We start from the raw sequence: 21,678 nt of genomic DNA, 5'->3' as shown, positions 1-21,678 counted from the left end.
TTCTATAAGCATGAAGTGCAAAAATGTCTGCCAAAAAGTTTGTATACATAAGTGTGTATACACTGTACATTTCTGTGACCAATATCCTACCAATAACTATCTTCACTCCACCCAACTGTTAGATCAGGATTCAACATACACTTTATCTGATCAGATTTTTTTTAAAGTAATTTTTTAGCCCAAGGCACAGATCCTGAACATTACAACTATGGTTTTCTACACCCCTATACACAAACAACACAAACACACCTGTCTACGTGTTAAGTCACACTTGTAATTGCAAAGAAATTAGCAGCAATTAGCTCTGTATTCTAAACAAGCAAGGAGTTTCACAGTTTCACCACAAATTTCTCAATTTCAGATATAGCTGTGCTCCCTGTATGACAGAAGAGGTAAACTAAATGAGTTTGGCAGTAGGGGAAACGTATATATAATAAAGAATTTTCCAAATCCACATAAATTAAAGCTCAGTCAGTTTTTTACCATAAATCATCCATTACGCTTACCTTAGAGCCAAAACAACATACTGGGCTTCTTCCTTCCGTCAAACATATAGATATTTCATATATTGTCTTTAATGTGATTGAGGGTAAATCGGTTCAGAAGCAGTGGGTTTGAGAGCTAATGCAATAGGATTTACTACTTGTCAGTGGTGTCATTTCACTGCTTATTTCTTTGGGGAGCAACCCCTTTGAATTGTAGCTCGGACATAAAACACTGTGGTTTATGAATTATGCATCTCCTAACACCTTAAGTATGGAATTATGTCTTATGGATAAGTCAATGTGAAGCACTTGGCACTGACATATTACCCCTAATGCTAACAGGTTAGCAGCTGTTTACTTGTGTGCTGCCTGCCAACAATAATGCAACTGTCCATTATTTTGTTATCTCTGGTTCTAATTGAACCCATTCATTGTGCCACCAACAGACCACTGACAAACTATGTGACTAATGCTTAAGTTGGATATCAGTGTCTCTTAATAATTGACCCTTTTGTGGAGACTCCAAAGTGGAGCTGTATTCTGCTTTCCAGATGACTGGTAAGCTCGTAACTTAGTCCATCCTCACTTATGAAAGAGCAACGTGGTGCAGTGTGGCCTATGTGCAAGAGTTTGAAGACATTCTGATCCATTCAGCATGAGTTCATTTAGCATAGTTGGACAGAGAAGTGATTAGATGTCTGGTGTCGCTATCAAGTGAATATATTTTCCTCTTCTACCTTTCTGAGCTGAAAGCAACACTTAGGATGCCGAAAATCTTTAGACTTGTACCAATCAATACAATAACTTGTAATCATCTCTATGAAAGCTGATTACCTGACATTTTGTTTCAAGAATAAATAGATGCAAAGGTTATCTGCCTTGCTTCCTCTTTTCTCTTCGTTTTGCTCCATTCCCCAGGATTCGCACCTTTCACAGCAGTAGTGCACACTCGCGTTTCTTTTAAGGCAGATAATGTTACTGCTAGCTAAGAAACCTTTCTCTCTCGCTCTCTCTCTCTCCCCCACTGGCTTATTTCGCTCTGCTAACCAACCAGACTATTTTCAATTGAAAGAGAGCGATAGATAGACAGATACATAGAGAGAGAGAGAGGGAGAAACTAACAATGAAGCCCAGGTTTTTCCACACTGCAGAAACAGTTTTAACAGAAGAACAAAAGCAATGGCCTGATCCGCTCCTATACCTCTGTTTTTTAATTAAGCATGTCCCCTTGCTTTCACACGCATGCACACGGACACAAGCTCACACAAACACACACACATACATACACTAAGGTAATTAAAGTGGCAGATCAGATCCAGTAAGAGGCAAATAATAGCGCAGGAATGCCTGGTTTGGACACTGCTAGTTCTGATGGGAGAAAAGGGGCTAAAAGACTCTTTGGCCTATTGTTTTTCTCCCCCTCCCCTCCTCTCTCCTCTATCCCTCCATCTGCTTTTCAGTAGTTCCCTGAGAGACAGAGAGGCAGTCTAAAGTAGGGGATTTCTTTTTTTCCCCAAACTTTTCTCTTGTCTCACTGACTCGGGATATTCAAGCACTTCCGGTTTAGATAGAAGTTGGATCCTGCAAAAGCTACCACAAAGGCCAACACTGCATTTGTTGGGGCCCGTGTCAATTAGAAGCTTGTTAAAGTTGTAATAAATGTGCTGATAATACATGAAGTGTTTCAACATATGTCCACAGTGCAGACCTGAGATACTGAGCTCCTGGTAAAGTCAGGGTCTCCTCCTGCTTTTGTCCTCCTGTCAGACTATCAGGCATTAGCCAGAGAAGCAGCCTGTTAAATGCCAAACCTGTAATTTCAGTGTCGCCACACTGCCTTCTTTGTTTACACAGGGAACTGTTAGGTTCAAATTCTTCATCACTAACTGTCCGATATCTTAATGCAAGGGCAGACAGCGCTGTTAATACCGCTGCGAATATTTATAAGATCTGTAAACACTGGAATTAGGTAGATCTGTGCTTTGGGATGTGGTCTAAAAGAAAAAAAAATGTTCACCCTCTGCTTGTCAAAATGTTTGGATACATATGTGAGCACAGCTAATAACTGGTGAAAGTAAATCCAGACTGAATCTTTAAGGTGACCCATGAAAGCTTGTAAAGTCAAACAACAAAGTCAGAAGACAGCGTGAGACTGCGGCTATGTGTCCATTCCTTAAGGTCTCCTAGAAGGTCATCCCTCTCTCGGCATGTGGCCCCTAAGTCTAACACCAAATATTCTATCAAAATGTCACCGAGTGTTAGCCAAAGACAAAGGCGAAGGGCACTGTGAAAGCCCCTGCATCCATCTCCCACTGTCAGTGCCATGAATAGACCTACTCTGGTCTAATTAGACCTGTTTATTTGTTGCCATGCAGAAACGGAGGGATGAAGGAGGAGGGGAATTATCTCCTTCCTCACAATGCGAGAGGAGCTTGGGCTGCCATCAAAGAGCGCTGATGCATGCGTGCACAAACACATATGCACACATGCACACAATCACAGACGAGGGCCTAATGCTCTCTGTTTAAAGTCTTAAAAGGAAGGACAGAGGGAGAAAATTGCAAAAGGATGAGAGGGGGAGGGCTTTTGCGTGACCAAGTTCTTAATCTCACAAAGGGTTTTCATGCAGCCCTTGTTTGTTGCCTGAAGGTGTAATATTAGACCCTAGATGCAGTAGATTTCCCCGATGCCCCCCACACCCTTTTCTGTCCGCCTGTCCTCTTCCCTATGTCTCTTTTGTGAGCAAAGGCCTTCATTACCAAAAGACACCTTATCATTATTGCAAGGCGCGGCCCAGACACCTAAAGCAAGCCCCACTCCATTTAGCACAGGAATCTTGTTCGACAAATTACTTACCCCGCAAAAAAAAAGAGAAGTCTTTTAGCAAATCAAAATTCAAAACGATGCCTACATGAGCAATGATCTCGGAATGTGAAAGGAGGAAAAAGAATGGAGAGAACGTTTTAGAGGAGGAGGGGGAACCAGGATAATGAGGAGAAATGTAAAGGACGGAAGTGGCCTTTTTTCTTTTGCTAGAGTAGGTATGCAGTTTCTATCCCTCAGGTTGATGACAACTAAATTGGTCTCATTGGTTGCTCAGGTAACATACACCCAACTGCCCTCAGGTCCTTACCTGATATTTCATTGTTAGAGAAAAACATATCTGGGTGACCTTGGATATAATCGGCAACATGTGAGATGAGAGCGTCATAGGACACAAAAAAATAGTCAAGTATGCAAAAACAAACCTGTTGACCAGGTGAGAACAAATAGCGAACCCATGTTTGTCTTTTCTTCCTTCTCAGAGCAACAAGAGAATCATATCACTCAAGCCACGGATGGGTCCCAAAATCTGATTTAGGATCAGATTACACCGGCCCCTATCCTAACTTCAACCAGGATCAGGTGAAAACATCTGTCATGTCCTCCAGTCACTGCTTAGAGGCAACCAACTCAAAGACTCTAGGACATCCTATTGAGTTTAGAGCCCAGTTCAATGTATTTCTGTTAAGCAGTTTTTCATTATAATGTGTATCCTAGGTTAATGTCAGTCTTTATCTGCTGCTTGTACAGTTTTATGGAGGCAAAGTTTAATGGATTAAAGACAACTTTGACTGGCTTTAACATTTTTACAAATTGACTTTGGGCTTACACAGTCCAGTCTAAATATATGCACAAGTCTTTGAGGAGGCAATATTTCAAACTAAATTCAAACTGAAACATGAAAATAAACAGTCAGACACTGCTGGGTCGCAGTCACCACTTACTGCTCTTGCTAAAGATTTTTTTCCAGCATCAAAGGCAAAGCCAATCTACATAGCTAATGCCTCCATTTTTTTTATACTCCCCTTCCTCGAACTCAAAACAGCAAAGACCGAGGGGAGTGAAAAAAAGTCGGGATTTTTCTTTTGCCGGCAATCTGGAAACACTCTCTAGTTAATTAGGGTTGATTGGAAATGAACCGCACAAACAAAGGGCAGCCTATGCCCTGACTATTATGACCGTGCACGCGTGCATACACATGCACAGGGGTGTACTATAACCACCTTAGAAGTGCATGCTGGTAGAAGCTCCACTCTCTAGACTCTTCCCCTCGCTCTCTTTACCCCCTCCACCTCCACCCCCCAGATTAAGGGAATGCACCGCCAAAGAATGTGTGACGACCTCCACTGCCACAGAGCAAAACTTCCAGCCCCTGACGCCACAAAAGGCAAGAAGGTAATTAAGTTTGAAAGAATAGAAGCACTGCCACAAACAAAGCACCAGTGTCCATGGGGAGGGATTGGAGGGGGGGGTCTTGGTGTGTGTATGTGTGTGTGTACATGTGTGTGCGTGTTGTGGGGTGAGGGGGGTGGGGGGTTGAGGCAGAAAAGCCATTAACATTCAATGGCCGGGTGAGAGAGAGGAAGGAGGGCAAAGGGGAACTGAGGATGCCATTCTCTCTCTCTGTGCTTCTCCCTGTCTTTCTCTATCGCAGCACGACTTGTCTGTCCATTCTTTTTATTTATCTCTCTTCTTTTCATTTTTTCTCAATTGCCCTCACATCTGGTTTGGACCCCCCCTTTGCCCTCCCAAATCGCCCCTCACTTCACTGCAACAGCTCTCCAATGCTCTTTGCTTGTTGTCTCCTTGTTGTTACTCCCCATGTGAGGGGTGCCCCCCTACAGACAACAAACTCACAGACAAATGCACTCACACCCTACTTTTTTTTATTCCAACTCAAGCTCTTGATTATGTTTTGCAAGGCTACATTTGACATTTTGCATACACTGAAGCTTGAGGACAGAACTAGCTAACAGTGATACACACACACAACATCCCTCTTGGTTACCACCTCAGAGTGCTAAGAGCTAACTAGATTACCACCATACACACTCAAATTCACACACACACGCAGACTCACAACATGCAAACACAAAACATACACAGGGGGCTTTCATCTTTTTTTGCCACATCTCCAGCAAAGCAGTTTAACTCAATTAGCAAAGAATGTAATTTTATTTACAGACTCCCAAGTAACTCGTAACACACACACACACACACACACACACACACACACACACACCCAAAGACTCACAGAGTATAAGCAAACTGTCCCTCTCCCACGTGGTTGGAGCTAAGAAAGAAGTATTCATTGCTCTTGCATGTGTGTGTGTGTGTGTGTGTGTGTGTGTGTGTGTGTGTGTGTGTGTGTGTGTGTGTGTGTGTGTGTGTTCGGACAGTGGAAAGATCATGAGACACATTTACGTCAGATGGGTGAATCAGACAAACCACCGCTAAATTTCAATGAGGGATTCTTTTGAAGAGAGGAGGGTGAGAAAGAGGAGTTAAAAGTCAGGGAGAGGTATGCGCGTGCATGATTGTACACCTACTGTCCATCTCTACTTCTGCACAGTTGAAGAAAGCAAGTCACCAACTAATTGTGGTTTTGTGGCATTATGTGTTTAGTAATCTGCCTCTCTTTGTCTCTGCATCTCACCAGAGACATGGATTAGTGCTAAAATGATGACTGCGTAATCCTTGATTTGCCTGTGCTAAATAAATATTAATCTAGCCTGCTCATCATGCTCGTGTAAGGTACAACATACACAATATGAAAGGGCTTAGCTGTTACATAAATCACAGCCTTATCCTTTGGATGAGGCAAAAGCATGAGACCATGCACACACAGACACACACTTACTCTTTGCAATGCCATAGCAAATCGAAGGGGGTGGCAGGGTGGGATTATTTGCCAAGAGAAATTGATAATCCTGCTTAATACAATCTGGTCTCTAAAAAAGTGTGTTTTCTATTAGAGTGTGTAGATGCACACAATTATACATCACCACAGGAAGAAAATAACAAATATCACTCATTTGTGTTGATTCAGACCCCTCTCTTTCTCTCACTCTGCCTCTCAGCAGGTTTGTTTAGAAAAAATACTGCTGGGATCATGAAAAATGAAAGCTACCATTGCTGGACTCTCTTTCTCTCACACACACACACACACACACACACACACACACACACACACACACACACACTTAAATTGACAAGGCCGTGGTAGTGCAGCGCAGAAGAGGTTAGGCAAACATTGTCCACGTCAGTCAAGGATAGCACACACTCACAGACAGACACAGAGAGCAGTCTCTGACGCAGGCATTTCACATCCACCTGGCAAATATAAACGGCTGGTTATACTGTATCAACTACCATGAGCCTCCAATTCTCTGCTTATTTTAAGCTATGATAACAAGCGACACTTGTAAAATAACTTGTATGTGTAGCTTATTCTAAGCCTCAAAAGTAGTACGATGTATTCTTGAAATACTCATCACAGGCACAGCAGTCAGAAATTAAAAGCATGATGTACTTTTCCAGCACTGAAATCAATTTTGCAAGAACAGTAAGTCCTGCTGATATTTTGGAACCTATTATTACAAACTAATGCAGCGACTCTGGCTACTTGTTGCCTAACATGCATTCCTTTTTAGGACAGGAAAAAAAAAGTCACAAATGTTGCCCTATTTGGTGAAAGATGTCTATCTGTATCAAGTGACCAAGGAACATGCCAGCAGAACAGCTATGAGAGGAAAGTACATATTCTTTAATGCATTGTACCACAGCAGTGTGGTTGCTGGCTGTCTCAAATGCCAGTTATTACTCTATTGTGGTCTAAACAGGCAAGGACATTCTCTCTCGCCATTGTGTTAAAGTCAGCTGATTTATGTTTGCTTTACCTGTGCTTATCTGTCCAATAACACTGTCAAATACAAGAGAGTAGCACAGAGGAGAAGAGAACATCTGCTTTTTAACAGTTGCTTATACAGGACACTGAGACACCTTGCTAATTGTACAGACATTTCTCTGACATGGCGACCGAAACTTGCAGTTCTTTTCCAGGGGTAACAATAAAGTTTAAAGTTCAAACCCCCACACTGTTTTCTAAAGACAGTACTCGGCGGGACCCTAGCCCTGTTATTATCTTCATAAACATAATCATAGGGCAGGTATCCTGACTGACGCCACAAGCTATGTGCCCCTCACTTAAACATCTCCGAAGCACTTCTTTGACACGCCACAAAAAGACTATTAATGTCTTGAGCATTTTCAACAGGAAAAATGTGCGCGCCTTGCATAAGAATGAAGCACAGATGAACACACATTTAGGCACACTTGTATACATAGGTGGGAGCAGGCATATGTGATTTTGTGGGGGGGAAAAACACACAAAACAAAAATGCACACATACCTTTTAGCTTTCCAAGAGCTCGAATACTCGTGACAGGTCTAATTTCTGGACCCAGGGAATTACTAATTAACTTAAGCTTTTGGCTCTCTATTTAATTAGAGAGGTCTCCAAATGAACTTTAGACCAAAGCCATTTGCTTTTTAAACAAACCCCCTTTTTCTGACAGCTGTTGTGAGTTTGCCCTCTTCTCACAAAAACCACAAGGAAAGTACAGTTGTTATTTATGCCATCATAGGCTCTTTTTCTGGTTACCGTGGGAGGGAAGAAAGAGAATGGAGAGAGGAGGGGGGGGGGGGATGAGCAATTGAGTTGAAAAGTGTACATTTTAATTGGATTTCACTACAAACAAACAACTGTCAGATGTAATTAGCGTGGTTTTAGATTAGCACCATAATATTCCTTTATCAAATAAACACCATGTCACGCAAATCCAGGGCCAGCCCGCTGAGAGGGAACCGAGATTAAATGGACCCATTACCCCGCCGTTCGCTTCAGGAAATAACCGCTATTAGATATAAGTGACACAATAACATATTGAAATCTAACATGTAAGACCGAAAAATGTCTCACTGTGTCTGTGTACTTCCTGTTAAATAATCAACATAAAATAAAGGTCTCTTTCTTTGGCTGTCTTTTTCTATTTTCTCTGTATGTGCGTGTATGTGTGTTGCATTGCCCTTAATGTGACAACCAGGGGAGCGTGGAGGTCAATGACAAGGCAGCTGAAGACAATCAGTCAGTCAGCAATATCCCTCCTTTTTTTTGTTTTTTTGCTCTCTCAAACATGCATAGATTATGCTTATGGCAAAGCTAAGGCACATTCAAATGGATAGTACGTATCTTATTTTTTTTAATTAGACATATATACTGAAAAGGGAAAGCAATCACTGTGTTCTGGTGTTTTAATAGAATCTCTGCTGCTACTTTTACAATATTACAAAAAGGATGAACGTCTCTGACAAGCCAAAAAGAACACCGGACCATCCATCACCACATCTTGACACTTGTTTAGGGTATTGTGTTAAGGAAGAGGTCCATTCTTCAGCCATACTTTGCTTTTTTAACAATTCCTCCAAAGCCTTCCTATATCTGCTCATCTAAACTGGGATGAAACACCGCAAAACTCCCCTCTTTATTTAGTCTAGGGGCAGAGAGCTGATACATCAGTGAAACCGCTGACAAAACCGGCCCTGTTAATACCTACAATTTCATATACAAGAACATTCCTGCGCCTGCTCTGCTCTTCTTCTTTACTGTCACAGAAAAAGAAGGAGTCTTATTTTTTTTCTCTTTTTAAAAGCAAATAATTTAAGATTATTCTATGGCTGGTTTCAAGACAGAAAAAAAGAGGCAGGGTTTGAGAGGGATAGTGTTGGCTGGAGTCTTCTCGGGGGAGTTGTGGAGACACATGCTTGCTTGCCTGTATTAGATCAGACTGAGACCTACTGTACATTGGAAAAGGGAAATCTGATTCTTTTAATACTTTTCATCTATCCCTGTAGTTACAAAATGGTCTAGAGAAGAATTCATATTATAGTGTGGCCATGTGGGTGGGCATTTAGGACCTTTTGGAGAAAAAAAAATTGAAATTGTATTAAAGTTTCCATGCTGTTAACAGAGTCAAAGAATTATTATTATTATTGCTATTATTATTAATAGAATAACTGAAAAGGTCTCCATGCAACTAGGGCTAAATTCGTTGGTAAATTGGTCTCATCTCTCATTACACTGTTTGTTTAAGCCCACAAGTCATGCATAATTAATTAGTCACTTATTCCCTGACGAGCCCTGCCAATGGCCTTGATATCTACATGTTATTGCCTTCAGGAATACCACATGCCAATCATGTTGCATATGAGAAATACATGCATACACAGCCACGTGCACATGCTGACACACATATAACTGAACCAAAGAGAAACTAAGGTTGATTTAATTCATCATCATTATCTCATATATACAGATTTTTATTTTTATTTCCACTCAGATACAGTATTACTCTCTCCTTATTTCTTCAGTTTTTCTTGTCTATTAATGTGCATTTGTCCTGTGACTGGGCTCTCTGCCTCTTCAATCCCCGCCTTTGTCTTTGGCCAACGAGGAGGGAGAATGTATCATTTGTCATGAGACGTCTTGTGCTATTGTGGTGTATCTTTTCTCAAACCTGGAGAAACTTAGTCATTCATCTACTTCCGTCTTAGTTCAGAGCTTGTCTCTTTTTAACTTCTCTTTGGACGAGGTAGTAGCATATTTTCTTTTCTGGTTTTGTTTTTACCTTGCCAGCTTGTAAAGCAATTGAAAATACTTCTGAGAGCAATCGCTGAAAATATGACCTTTTGTATTGTGCATTACTTGTTGGTAAGTACAAGAGGGACAAACCTTCCTAAAAACGAAAGCTTGCTGAATGCTTTGTGTTGAATAGCTAAAATTAGGACTTTGAGGCACTCCCATGGACGTGAAGGGCTGAACAAGTGTCCTTCATAGTGCCTGCATTAAGGAGTATAGACGACAAGCAATGTCTCAGTCAGAAAGTGAAGTGCAGCATCAAGTGTACACCGATTTACAGAAATAAAATAAGTATAGTTATATTATGTACAATAAAGTAAAAGGTTAGAAATGTCTGTGAGAAGGGAGTTTCTCTTTGCATTCGAATAGCCCAATCACTGTTTGTGGTTAACTCTCCTCTGTACCTGACTGCCATGCCACAGGAAAGAAAGAACATCCAGAGATGCAAATGAAAGACGAGACAGAAAGCAACAGAGAACATTAGACAGAGACACCAACAGAGATCCACAGAGAAAGCAAATCAGTGAGACAATACGAGAGAAAGAGAGAGGCCTCATTTTTTCAACAGCCTATTTTATTTGACCTAACCTGAGAATATTAGCCACCCCCAGGGCCCACAGGACCTCAGATCAAACAGAAACAGTCTCGAACACACGGCTCCGATTGTTCTTTCCCCACCCTACAAAATCCCCCCTCCCCTTTCCACTTTGAAATGAAAAGAATAAACATATTATTCTAAATGAAATACCCAGACCCATGTTTTTCCATGGCTAATATCCTGTATGAGATGGCTGATGCAAAAGAGGCAGGAGAGCCTGAGAACAGGACGGAGCACAGAGGGAAGAGAAAAATCCCCCTTTCTATTTTCCCTTAAGAGACTGATGAAGGCCTGGCGAGATGGGAGAGAGACAGACAGAGACATGAGAGAAAGGGAAAGGGAGAGAGAGAGAGAGAGAGAGAGAGAGAGAGAGAGAGAGAGAGAGAGAGAGAGAGAGAGAGAGAGAGAGGGTAACGCAATCCTGACTGGCGCAGGACCAACAGCAACAAAAACATTTAGATAACCGCGCTCAATAATGAACGATTTCAATGAGGACAAAAATTACATTTCCTACAGATAACATGCCCCCTTCCCATAACAGAGCCCCGAAACCACGTCATGCTCAACAGTGGTGCACTGGAGTATTATGTTAGGGGAGGGTTGTAGTAACTATATTAGTATCCTTTTACCCCGCCAGAGACAGTACTTTACTGGTTGCAAGTATAGCGCTGGCAGAGCTAAGAGAGACAGGGAGAAATATAGACCCTGTATGACAACTCGACTAGCTTCACTCGAAAAAGCAACAAATCACTTCTCAACCGACTGAACTATAACACTACCGGTGGCACTGCACAAACGATTACCGAACTGCAATACACGCTACAAGGGCCACTCAAAACACTCCACATACACAAAACCAAGGATCGCTGCAGCGCACTTGATCCTCACAGGTGGTGCAGGTTACAGCGAGAACACCATCCCCACCTTTCCCATCCGCTAAGCACTCACTTCCTTTCATGGCAAAGTCTGTCAAGTTGTTGAGAGGGGAAGAGGCAAGAAAAGAGGAGATATAGCGTGGAAAGGAGGCAGAGAAAGAGAGAGGGAGTCTTTGTCCTCCTCCACTCAGCTCCAGCACATTTCCTCCTCGGGTCTGGCCAGCATTAACATATGAAAGGCGAGGGAAGGCGTGCAAAAGGTCAAAGAAAGAGGATCCTGTCCAATGAGAGACAACAAAAACAGGCCACACCGGCCTTTGTGGCGTTCATGTTCTCCACTACCCAACCTCGTGCCCCTCCCTCGACCCTGGATCATTTCCATACGCCAGATGCAATATCAATGATGACGGTTGATCATAAATTACTCACAAATTCGAGTCGGGTCATATGGAAGTCACGGTGGCAATTTTAAGCTGCGTCACCACCCTTGTGCCCCCACCTACCTCTACCAGCAGAGCTCACACAAACACACACAGGCATTCATAAAAAAAACACACCTGCCTCGCAATTCCACTGTTCCCTCTACCCAGATAATATCCGACCAAATCCTTAGCAAACATCTCAATAGAGGAAAATGTAAGAACAGTGTAGTTTGATTTGATCCATGAAAGCCGCTCCCTTCCGTCCATGTAAATGCTACCTGAGCCACATCCATCCACTACATAATTGCACACTCCAGTGCTTTAGGGGTGCAGTTTAGTATATACATGGAGGCTTAGGAAGCTAGGAGTTTACCACAGTTACTCTATTATCATACATATTGCCTCACATGACAGCTTCTATCTGCTGGCATCCGAACAAACAGCCCAAAACACCAGCCTGGTGTTTCCGGGGTCCTCTCCAGCAAACACAGTCCTCTACCGGCCACAGCGGCCAGAGACAGAGGGACTGGAGGGGAGAGAGGGAGGGATAGAGAGAAGAGGGGTAGAGCATTTCATCTCTCTTTCATCTCTGTCACCCAGTCAAGCGTTCAATGCCCCATTCAGCGCCTGCCCAGCATTATGCAAAATAATGCTAATCCCCTTTCCCGTGCTTTCACACTTGTATAAACCGCCGTTCCTGCCTCTGAAAAGCAATTATATCAGTTTACATTCCTGTCAAAAAACAGGATTAGCATGCAAGTACTAGTAGCACCAACTAGGCCCAATCTCTATCCACCTTTGGCTAGCGGGAAGCACAGAAAATGAAATGTTTGTCAACCCTCCCCCTTAAAAAAGAAAGTCCTGCTGCTTGGTTGGGGGTAGCTATAAAGATGTGTTGTAATTAGATATTTGGTTGGAATGAAAAGACGGGCTGAACATTTTTAAAAGGCAGAACTTCTTGTCCCTGTTATTTAGGCCCAAGCTTTTCTTTGCCAGAATATCAGTCTTGTATAATAATCAAAAACAAATTCAGCTATGTCCCTACACAGGGCCATACCAGACTCACAGTCCCAGTCTCGCTTCACAGACAGCAGTGTGTTACACATGTGACACACACAGACTAACACACACGACACACAGCTGAACTGCTGTTGTCCCGTCCGACACATTGCTGCCACATGCGCACAACCTTTCCAATGCACGAGTGCACATGCAAACACACACTGAGCAGACAAGGAAGGATGGCAGAGTATTTTTGAATATGCAAATGCTCGTACAAGCGGAACGTGTGTAAATAGGAGTCATTGTGTGCTGGATTAATCTGGACATTTGGGCCTCTCTCTCTCTCTACCGCTCTCATGTTTTTTTTGTGGGGTAGAAGGATGCACACCCATCCTGACTGACGACAGATCAGGGGACATTAGTCAGCACAATTAGCCAGGTCGTCATGGCGACTAATGAAATTTGGCAAAGCGGCCAGCCAGGGACTTAAATGAGCTAGCTGGTTATGTGCTAGCATGGGGGACTGGCTGGCTGGCTGCTGGCTGGTTGCCTTACACACACCCATTATTCTTTTTTTCTGCCGTGGTGGTACAATAGAGTCACTTGTATCTCAGCCGATACCCACCGGCGGTACAAGCTCTCCGCCTGACAATTTGCATATGTTAATATAATTAAGTGCTAATTACACTAAAACTCGAATATTCACAAGTACCCTCCCTGGGAGCTACGGAGGGGCTTGATCTCGTTCCAAGTCTTTAACCCTCCTCCGCCTCTTGCTCAGTGTGTGTGATAGAGAGAAAGTGTGTGTTAGCGGTGGTGCCCCAGGGCTGACAAAAAAAAGCCCCCCTCTTTGAGACATAATGCTGAGCTGTTGCGGACTTCTTAGCTTCTCCCCCTACAGGCCTCGCAGAGCCAGGAGGCGTTGACACACTACTACTGCAGACCGTAACCCCTCTCACACACACACACACACACACACACACACACACACACACACACACACACACACTACATAACCAAGAGAATATCACAACTTGATCTATCTAAAATATTCAGCTGTGAGATAGCTCTTTGCATCAAAAACTACATGCTTTGAACAGTTGCATAATACATGTTGCATAAAACACTGTCTTTTAAAATCCTAAGGAAGAAGTGTAAAAGAGAGATAATTTTAAAAAGACAACTTAGCCCATCACAGTCAAATATGATGATCCAGCTTGGAAACCTTAAAATTGAGAATTAATTTTTACTTTGTAAATTCAACCCCCACCATTCGTGTGAGGAGAATGCTGGATACGTTTAATATTGAATCTCCTAAACGCTGGTGACCAGAATGATAGCAGTTATTTAAGCCATAGTTAGAGACAAAAAATCTACATGATTCCCCCCAGTGAGTATGTGTGTATGGATGTGAGAGTGAGTGTAGGCCTGCCGTTTTGATAATGGAGGACAGGCGGTTGTGCTTTTCACATCGTAATGGCCGTGAATCAGGGAGGAAGCCAAGCGGTCGTGCTACAATTAGAGCTCTTTTGTGCCTCTTCCTCTGTCTCTTTCTCCCTCTCTTTTCGAGTTTTCACTCGCTGACACTCTCCCTATCAAGGGTATGTTAAAATAGTCTACTCTGCTCTGCTGCAACGGCTGAATGGAGGGGGGAATTGTGGGTCTGAGTGTGGGGAAATTCACACTGTGCTGCTGCTGGACACGCACGTATACACGCATGCACACACGCATGAACACACGCATGCACACACACACACCAGATGGTACAGGAAGGAGGATTAAATAAACACAAATGCACAGACACACACCTGACAGACGCCTCTGTGTGCACTGTCCCTTAATGAATGTCTATGGGGAGTCAAAGGGTCCAAGCTCATTTAGTTGACTCTCAATGAGATGCAGCATTATGACTATGGTAATACGCTCCTCCCTTCCCCAATAATCATACACAGGTCATTGTGTCAGAGTGATTCATTTCTATCGCACACATCAGCCAGATGTTATTACGCAGGAGAGTAAATCTCTCCAATGGCTGTCGATGGGCTTCTATGCAAAAAAGGCACAAAAAAAAGGAGAAAGAGAAGAAGAAGAAAAAAATATTGTTATAGCAGTTCGGCGTGTAGTAAGATATACTGTTCACTGAAGCATGACGTCTCGTAATGCAGGTTTGGATGTAGCTCTCTGTGTGTGTGTGTGTGTGTGTGTGTGTGTGTGTGTGTGTGTGTGTGTGTCTTTGAGGGGGGGAAGCTCCCCTTCACTAATACCTGCTACTCGGATTACCACAGCGTCTTAAGTATTCAACCGGACTCATATTTTCCCTTTCTGCCCTTTTAGCCAAATTGGCTGTCTTTACACTGTAAAGCGGCGATATAGCCCTCCTTACTAAGGGCCTATGGGGGATCCACGAAGAAGAACATTAAAATGCAGCGATAGCCTTGTTGCAAAGCTCCTCTCTATTTCTTTCTCTCTCTCCCTCTCTCTTTCTGCAGCAAAGGCTTCTAAATCATCCAGCCTCCTCTATTAGACGGGAGACTTATTGAGGTAGAAACCATAAAAAATGAAGAAGGGAAATTTAATCCCTGAAATATTGATTTGCACATTAATATCAGATAGGCAGAGGGCAATCTAGTCGGGTGGAAATGACACATTGTCGACCCCTAGGAAAGGCCCGAGCCAATCTTCTAGCTGCATGTGTCTTGGGCCCAGGAGTTATACGACAGACTCAGCCCCTGTCTCCCTCTCTCTCTCTCTCCTCCTCCTAGTACCCTCTCATCCCTCTCGGCCCCCCCCCCCCCACCCCTCCTTCCATCCGCACCCTTAATGAAGGCTGCAATGCTGAAAATGCATTAGCTTTTAATAATCAAGAAGCATTTTCAAGCCAACAGCTATTGTCCTCCCAGGGCTGTCATCCCATCGCTCACACTATATGTTTTTGTGTCCCTCCCCTCTACTGCCACGGGTAAAATGAACGTTACAAGCTATACACACCCAGCCTTTGATAACACTAAGACAGCACGCACAGAAAAACAAAAAAACAAGGGGCCTGGGCTTCTGCAAACATAAACCTCAAAAACTATCTCATTTGCAAGACAAGAAAATAACAGAGATTCTGTTATTATAGAGTGAGACAATACCATCATTAACTGATGAAATTCGCTGCAATTAGACAGGATCATCTCCTCTGATAATTTCACTTTTACATTTTTTTATTATTATTAGGCCTAAGCTGCATTTTTGTAATGAAATGAAGGATGGTGTGCAGATGCAATTAAATCGTCTGACGAGAGAGAAGATCCAACCTGTCCAAAAAGCATCAGTGCTCGTTTAATAATCTATAAAATTGATACGATTTAAGTTAACATTTAATTGCTAGAAAAGCAGTAACGTTTTTATTTTATTGAATTTAGGTTTAAAATGTACATATCAGCTTATATAATATTAATAACAATAATCATAATTATTATTAATAATAATACAATTCATTAATTCTGATAATTAAAGCAGTGATAAGGGTCCGTATTTGCTGTTTGAGATTCTACAGAAAACCCCGTATTTTGATTAAAAAGTAGGCACACTGTATGTAAAAAAAAAAAAAACTGTGCACAGTGTATAATACAAACACATTTAAAAATATTAAAAACTGCTTTAAAATCCTATGTTTCCGGGGATAAATGCGTTCTGAAATCCATATTTAAAAAAAGCCAGAAAAGCCGTGAATAAATAGAGACAGTGCTGAAAAAAAGGTCCTGAAAACCGTTCATTTGGATCGTATACAGTCTCTCCACGCACACACACTCACTACACCATTACATACCCGGGTTGGAGACTGACTGGCCCCTTGGCCCTGATGTTTTGTTTTTTTTCCTCCCGTGCGATCGATGTCCCCCCTGTCACTGTCGTGTCCCAATCCAAGCCAAGTCTATCTACCGACCTAAAAAAAAATAGCCATCGGGGTGCAAAAATACCTGAGAACCCCTACCTCTGTGCTCTGTCTCCTCTAAACAGACACAAAACAACACCAATCGGCAACTTAAAGAAGATGTTGAAACCCGCATCTTTGGGAATTAAGAGAGGGACAATTTACATAAGGAAATGATAAACCCACCGACGCGGATAGGGACCGAGGGTGGAAATGGAACTTGCAGACTATGAATGAAAGCCGGAAATTAAATTGTGTTAACATCAATAAATAACAATAGATTATGACTTTTGGATACATTCTGATGTTTCAAATGCCGGTGGTAAAGAAAAACAGGAGTCCCAGGAGTTGGCTGGCTCTAAAGGGACTCGCCGTGCTATCAGTTGCCCAACGATCGCTCTCCCTCCTGGGCGACGCAGCCACCCACGCCTCGGTAAAGTGAGACTACTTTTTGAGCGCAGCAGGTAAAGATGTACGGAATATGATCGGCAAATGCACGTTGCTTTTGTATCGATCATTTAATAAAGGCATCACTTCGACTTTTTTATAGATATAGCCTACTTGTTCGCGAAAGGGGATCGTGTCGAGAGACTGGTCGTCAATTTGGCTTTGAATGCCTGGAAGGTGCATGAAACCCGATGGGTTAAAAACTGGCTTTGAGCGCTGCGGTGCATCCGAATTACCTCTTCAAATTAAATATCTGATGATTGGGGACTGGAATAAGGAATCGGGAAGTGGGGGGAAACATCAAGCCGGAGCCCTCGAGTAGAAACAAGCTCAAAGCGGACATGTCCGAGGGATCGGACTCCTGGAAAGGCAACACCACATCCGCAAAGCCACAAAAGGGGAGAAACGCTCGTCTCGCCTCGCTATATCTAACGTGGAGTATTCAGTGTATCTGTCCACCACATAATCTCCATAACACTAGTACAATCTTAGCAAAAGGCATGTTTGGACGTGATATCCTACTAGAATTGCACGGACACATGCGTAAGAACGCCTGCGACCCTGTCAGTCGCTTGTTTTATTTTAGCCAAAGCGCCGGAGTTGCACTAACATCACGATATCCGCCTTTATTCTGGACTAAAAACACCCAGCACCTGTTATCCAAACAGCCCCGATGTCAAAGATCCACCAGCGAGATAGATAATCGATACCCGACCCCTAAATTTAACACACACCCCAAACTACTCAATAAAAGTTAAAGGGAGAGGTGGAAAGGAAAAAAAAAACTTACTTTCTTCCCCCTCCAAAGCCGTCACCTCCGCTTCTCTCTTTGCTCTTGGGTTTATAAAACAGTCACATCCAGCGGCTTGCGTAATTGGACAATCAAAACGTGGAAAAACAGGGGAAATTACAATAATCCTCCAACTTTATATTGGGAAAAGGGGGTAAAACCACAAATGTCAAGCGTTTAGAGAGCTATCCCTTATTTTGGTTCCGGTGGCGGTGAAACGACGTGTCGACGGGCTGCCTCGCAGTTTCTCTTGTGGACGGGGGTCGGGAAACGGAGGAAAGGAAATGAAAATCCGATATGTCTTTATTCTGCTAATTATTATCGTTTTAGCCCTGTTTAAAAAAAATGGCTGATTAAGTTGAGTGCGCATGTCTTTGTGTGTCTATTTCCCGATATGCACTCTGGGAATGGGTAGAGAGACAGAGAGAGAGAGGGCGAATGAGAGAGAGAGAGAGAGAGAGAGAGAGAGAGAGAGAGAGAGAGAGAGAGAGAGAGAGAGGGAGAGAGAGAGAGAGAGAGAGAGAGAGAGAGGGAGAGGGAGAGGGAGGGAGCAAAAGAGAGACGGATAGGGAGGGAGAGAGAGAGACGAGAGAAGTGTAATTAGTGAGTTGATCAACAGTCTCCACATTGCAAATGACGCGCACACGGAGCCCTGGCGGCCACATAGGTCCATGCCCGCAGAAAAATCCTTTTGTAGGGTTTCTCTCTAAGGGCCAAATAACATGTAGAACAATGGACAACCGCTTCCTGCACACCAAAAAGACTGGACCCAGAATTACTTACAAGTACTTAGAAGTCATCGTTTCCTATAACAAAAAGAATTGTTTTGCAGATAGATATCTCTGTACTGAACTGCAGAATGCTCCAACAACTTGATTTAACAAACACAAGATTAGTGTTTTATTCTACCAATGATGCTGATCTGTTGTATTACATCACCTTGATTTTATTGATTATGACACTACATGTGAATTCATTTTTCTAAGATGCCCAGAATGAACAGTCCGAGAAATGTTCAGAGAATATAAAAATACTTGTGTGACTATGAGGTTTGGAGCAATTAAATGAAAATGAAAGAGATGGACTTTGTGAATAACACTTTTTTTTTCAATCACTAATGTGCATACAAACAGACAGAAAAACCCACCTGAGGGAGAGAATGCCACACAACTGTATTGTGTCGCGCATCAAAACGGGCCTGCACATAGTATAGAATACATTTTATAGGTAACATAATTTATGCACACACATGTGAGTAATTTACGCTGCACATGGATGTATGGACACATGGATGTATTCTCTAATAATATAGTCGGGTTTTTTTTTCTCGGAATGAGGATACTATATCTTATTTGTTGCATATATGGCACATATAAACGTTCAAGCATAAAAATCAAAGCTACAGTGCATCCCAGTAATCCAACACATGTTGGAAAGCCATCACTGCCCTTTTGAGACCGCTGAGGCCACGTGTGGGTTCAATAGAACCAAAATTGCAAAATCAAATACAGGGTCACATAAAAATCCCCCTCTCTATTCAAAGCTCCATTCACTGGCGTTTACATTTAGTGTCCTTACAAAGTGCATCGGTCTGTTGGCCCTATATCCTTTGAATGTAAACCGTGTACTGTGTGTTTCCCCCCCCGGTTTCTTAATAGTAGCTTTTGGGCAAGAGGAAGACTTTACACAGTCTGAATCAGGGGAGAAAATCAAGAGATCTTGTACGCCTTCATGGAAAAAAATCGAAGCTGGGGGTGAATTGAACTGCATGAGCCGGGGCTTGGGATGTGATGATAAGGCTGCTGCTGGCAAGTGGACTACGAGATGTACTTTGCAGCCACATTGACTGGACAGCACCCATACCAACTGGATCCTTAAGAAGCCAAGAGATTCGATCCCGACCTGAGGCTGGTTATTCTGGGTTTAGAGAGGTCGCTGACAAAGGGGGTGGGTGGGTCGAGGTGAGGAACAGAGGCGTCACTTTTCACCCGGATCCAACGCTCCTGCTGCTGCCGCTACCGCTGCAGCTGCCTGCCTGTCCTCCAGGGGGGTTTTCTAGCCTGTCAGCCTTGGGAGGCGTCGCTCACAGACGGCTTGGAGAGTCGAGTCAAGCCGCTGCTGCAGCGGTCGCGCAAAAAGTCCACTGGGGCCGTGCGTCGAGCTTCATAAAACTGTATGGAGTGGACCTATTTCTCATTCGACTTTATACACCTAAATGGAGGACTTTTGTACACATAAACCGCCGTGTTTTTTGGTTTTAATTTTTTTTATTCGAGCATCTCCGTTTCTGTGAAAGGATGTACTTATTAGCCTACCCACTTTCTATAATAAAATGTGTGCGCGCTGTTGACATATTTAACGGAGTTGCGTTTGTCATTTTGTTTGTTTTCAATGAGAAAAAGAGAAAGTAACAAGCGGATTTAGAGAACTGATATAGGCTCCCGCTTATCTCTTAACCTCCTGCATTCTGTAAATCCCCCCGGTCTCCACCCTCCCTCTCCCTGCAGACGATGCTCTTTCTCCGGAGGACCGCTTGACAAAAGACCGCGTTAACTAATATTTCGCCCCATTTCCATATCAGCAGCATCCTCAATTAATTATAGATTTTTATCTGTTAACTCCGTCTGGTGTCTGTGTGTGCCTGCTTGCTTGTGTGTGTGTGTGTGTGTGTGTGCCTGCTTGTGTGTGTGTGTGTGTGTGTGTGTGTGTGTGTCTGCGTGTGCGCGCGAGTAGGCTATTTGTGTGTTCTAAAGCAAATCAATTTCAAAGAAATGACTTAGGTACATCACTAGAAACATAGACCAATATGACTGAAATTTAACTCGTTTAATTATAGTGCGTTTATCAAACATTATTGCCTTTGTGTTTTATTTTCTAATGCTTCTACTGACATATGAAAGGCAGCATTGAACACTCATAGTGATCGTATGCCACTTCAGTGGATCAATAACTTTGAATCTTCCGGAGATATTACCTTAAAGGCTTGACACACTTAGAGATGCCATGGGATGGAACCATTGTTGCTCCATCGATATATTCTCTGGAGTGAAACCGAAAACCTGAATTGATGTTACGTTAGATTTGTATCTGTTATAATTTTTTATATAATGATTAAGTCAAGTATAGCCCGTCCTGATGCCTACGACAAACGGTCAATGGTTTATAGATGTGCATACAGACTTCCACCTTGTTTGTCCTATGCGTCGGCGCCCCCATGGGGTTGAATGGCTGACCCCTCTGCCTCCCCAGGACACAGACAAAAACACGCAAAAGCCCACAGCTCTGACCCGCACCCTGCCACAGTGACCCACTGGCCAACTCTCGTCCAGCAAATATGCACAAACAAGCTTTACAAAGGCCCACGAAACAGACAATTAAGTGTAACTATTTCAATGCATGACACCAACATAAGATGGTGCCTCTCACTTCAGAATAATTAAGCCAAATAAAAATGCACTTAAAAAAATATTTCTGTCAAAATATGTGCAGTAAACAAAACTGTATTTTCACCACAATAAAAGAAAAATGTGCCACACAGAAATCCTCGCAATGTAAAGTCACTGTCTTGCAAGTGTCCATATTTGTTAAATTGAGGCGCAGAGTTGCAAAATCAATTAATT

The 21,678-nt window shown here is 42.8% G+C and overlaps 1 protein-coding gene across 1 annotated transcript in view; it reads right to left on the bottom strand.

Moving 5' to 3' along the window:
* The window catches only part of zfhx4 (zinc finger homeobox 4), an 84,717-nt gene extending 66,272 nt beyond the window's left edge, over window positions 1-18,445 (bottom strand). Inside the window, exon 1 of the mRNA XM_078281208.1 lies at window positions 18,059-18,445. The gene's annotated coding sequence lies outside the window, so the exon portion shown is untranslated. The remainder of the gene's footprint in view (window positions 1-18,058) is intronic.
* Window positions 18,446-21,678: the final 3,233 nt, after the last annotated feature.

The sequence above is a fragment of the Sander vitreus genome, chromosome 22 (assembly GCF_031162955.1).
Source record: "Sander vitreus isolate 19-12246 chromosome 22, sanVit1, whole genome shotgun sequence".
NCBI lineage: Eukaryota > Metazoa > Chordata > Actinopteri > Perciformes > Percidae > Sander > Sander vitreus.
This window is presented reverse-complemented; position numbering and strand designations above follow the sequence as displayed.